General features: G+C 42.3%; 1 pseudogene; it reads left to right on the forward strand.

Moving 5' to 3' along the window:
* The first annotated feature begins 545 nt into the window (after window positions 1-545).
* On the forward strand, window positions 546-1,291 carry LOC147627019 (dirigent protein 10-like; annotated as a pseudogene).
* The last annotated feature ends 1,795 nt before the right edge of the window (window positions 1,292-3,086 follow it).

Consider the following 3,086-nt stretch of genomic DNA (forward strand, 5'->3'; position numbering starts at 1 on the left):
GTATGCATAAAAAAATTTTTTTAATTATAAAAGTGTTACTTTCATCATAAATAATTTTTATGCATAAATGATAGTAAAAGATGTCCATTTTAGCACGGTTGCTTGCTTCGACCGCAATGGTCAGCAAGGCAGCAGGCGTTTTCGAAGAGTCTATGGAGGCATCAGCGTTGAATAATACGGCGCGCATCTGGACTTTGTGGGGAGCCGCCGGCGTCCCGCCCCGCGAAGAGCCGGGTCTTCGTGGGCGTCGCGTCTCTCTTGTACTTCCACGTCCTTATAAAAACGAGGACTCGCCAGTACATCAGCTATATTTTGCACACACAGATCGACACGTCCTTTTCTGTTCCCCCAGCTGCTTCCACTCGCAATATTTGCAGCAGCAAGGCGTTTATCCAGATCTCATCCAAGCGAAGCAGCCTTTCCCACAAGCGATGGCGCCCAGCTGTTGCGGAGACGCATCACTCCGGCCGCTTGCTGAAGAACCCCAGCTCATGCACCGCCTTCTTCCTCCTCCTCATCCGCGCTTTCATTTCGCCGTTGACGCCGCAAGTGGCAACCCGCGCTGGAGCATCATGGCCAACTCGAACTCGTCCGACGAGGCCTCATTGGAGTACTACGTGCAGGTGGAGGTGGGCGGTGACGACACAGGCGAGCTTCTCCCCGCCCTTGACACCAACACCACCAACAGCTTCGGTGCGATGGAGGTGTTCGCCCTCAACATCACAGAGGGTGCTGACGCTTCCAGCACTCAGCTGGGTGTCATCCGGGGCTACACAGTCCAGGCCAGCTACACCTCCACCAGCCATGAAGTGGAGGTGGAGGTGCTCTCCTACGACGATGGCTCCGTCAACGGCACCATCAGCCTATACAGGGCCTCATCAACGTTGCTACCAACGAGATCGTCGTGCTGGGAGGCACAGGCGCCTTTCGGGGCGTGCGAGGCTATGGCGTTGTCACCCTCGTCAGTGCCACAGGCACCTTGTACGTCTACCACCACTCCCTCTATTTTCTCTAATTTATAGAGGAGTCCATAATTAGAACCTAATGGCTTCTCGTGGCCACCAAGCCACGAGCATGACTGCACAATCTTTCAAAGAGCAAATACAAAATTAAGGTTTCAAAAATTTCTATTGAGAGTGGATTTGGAAGCAAGAAGAAGTGTTTTCTATTGAGAGAGGATTTGGAAGCAAGAAGAAGTGTTTTCTGTACTCTGAATTCACAGATACAGCTATATAACTTCAATCTATGGTATAGCACTTTTACCCCCTTAATTAGGTATTATAAGACAAAATTTCTTTTTACTGGAGGTGTTCGAATGTGAAACTATTAATGCTTACATATTTTCCATGTATTTGTCCGTTTTGAGAAGTAGTAGCACCATAGTGGTGGGAAAATCCGATGGCGAAGCCGTGGGTGGCCATGCCTCTAACAATTTAAAAATAAGAGAGAGAGAGAGAGAGAGAGTCATATTCTAGCCAAAATTGAAATATTTAAGACTAAATTCTCTTTCCAAAGAAAAGAGATTGACATTCCACATTTTAAATATATGTTGCTCTTGTAACTGCATAACAAAAGTGATTGTATTGGATCAACTCCTAGTGCTCTTAACTAGTATTGAAGGCACAACTAAGGATATTCCTCATCTTCATCTTGCCAGTGCTCTCCAACAAAATGTCCACCACACGGTTCATCATGTAAAGCTTTGAAAATAGTAGGAATTTCATCCTCACACACACAATGGTGATAAATTCCTTTAATGATTAACCTATCAACTCCCTCTTGATTGCATTTCATTAATCCTTCCTCAAGAACTGTATACTTAGCCTCATTGTTTGTTTCTACATCTTCTAAAACAACTTTCCCTTTGAACACAATTTGACCATGTGGATCATACAAGATTAGCCCACCACTAGCTTCCCCATTTGTCTTCTATATGTAGCATCAAAGAGCAGTAAATAAGCATTCTCCAAAGGTTTCAACGGTTGTACTTCTTTAAGTAATTCTTCAATCTTTAGTTACTTCTCATATACTCTATGAGTCAATATGGTTGCAAGTGTGGCCTTGTTGCTATCTTCCACTTTAAAAGTATAGTTAAACTCCTACAACTCCAATATCCATTTAGCAATTCTATGCGATGTTGTCATATGGTAAACAACCACTAGAAAAAGTTTCTCTGTCGGTGATCACAATAAAAGGTCTTTTAAGCAAAATATGCACAAAATTTCCTTACGCAAACATTAAGGCTAAAACAAGCTACTCTATCTCAAAATAACTCTTTTGATCTCCAGTAGTCATAACCCTACTTACAAAGTAAATAGGTTGCAAAAGGGAATCCTTCTGTAAATAGAATGGTACCAATAGCATCTTTTCCAATGCTTGGATTCACATAAAATTGCTGGTTCCAATCAAGTGGCATCAAAATAGGAAGAATGCTTAAAACCTTCTTTACTCCACCAAAATATGCATCATACTCCTCATCCCAAACAAAAGTTGTTTGGTTGGCTAAGAACTATAAAGTTGTTTGGTTGGCTAAGAACTATAAAGGATGCAGAAATTGGGAAAGAAAATGAATAAACCTAGCAATATACCTTTTACTGAAACTAGACGGCCAAGTAGGACTACTTCTTTCTTAGCAATCTTACATTTATCATAGTTCCCTTGACCTCCCAAGCTATCCAACCGTTGCAAACCTTCTTCCACCTCCATCAAATAACGTGAAACATGAGGGCTATAAATACAAAAATCATTTATGTACACCCTGATAGATTTCCCAAAGAATGACTAAAGACATAATTCATATACCTTTGAAAGGTTGAAGGATCATTTGTCAATCTGAATGGCATCACACGATAGGTAAAACATCCCCATGGGGTGATGAATGTAGTCTTCTTCTAACCTTCTCTTGTAATCCATATCTAAAAGTAACCTAAACAACCATCACACACTGTATAACGCTCATGACCAGCCACCTCATTGAGAATTTCATCTTAAAAGGGTAGAGGAAAATGATCCCTCTTTGTTGATATATTGTGTGGTTTATAATCCACGCATACCCGCCATTTGCCATTCTTTTTAGGAGTAACCAC

This window comes from Cibotium barometz, chromosome 21 (genome assembly GCF_041138505.1).
Source record: "Cibotium barometz isolate CiBa-2024 chromosome 21, ASM4113850v1, whole genome shotgun sequence".
Classification (NCBI taxonomy): domain Eukaryota; kingdom Viridiplantae; phylum Streptophyta; class Polypodiopsida; order Cyatheales; family Cibotiaceae; genus Cibotium; species Cibotium barometz.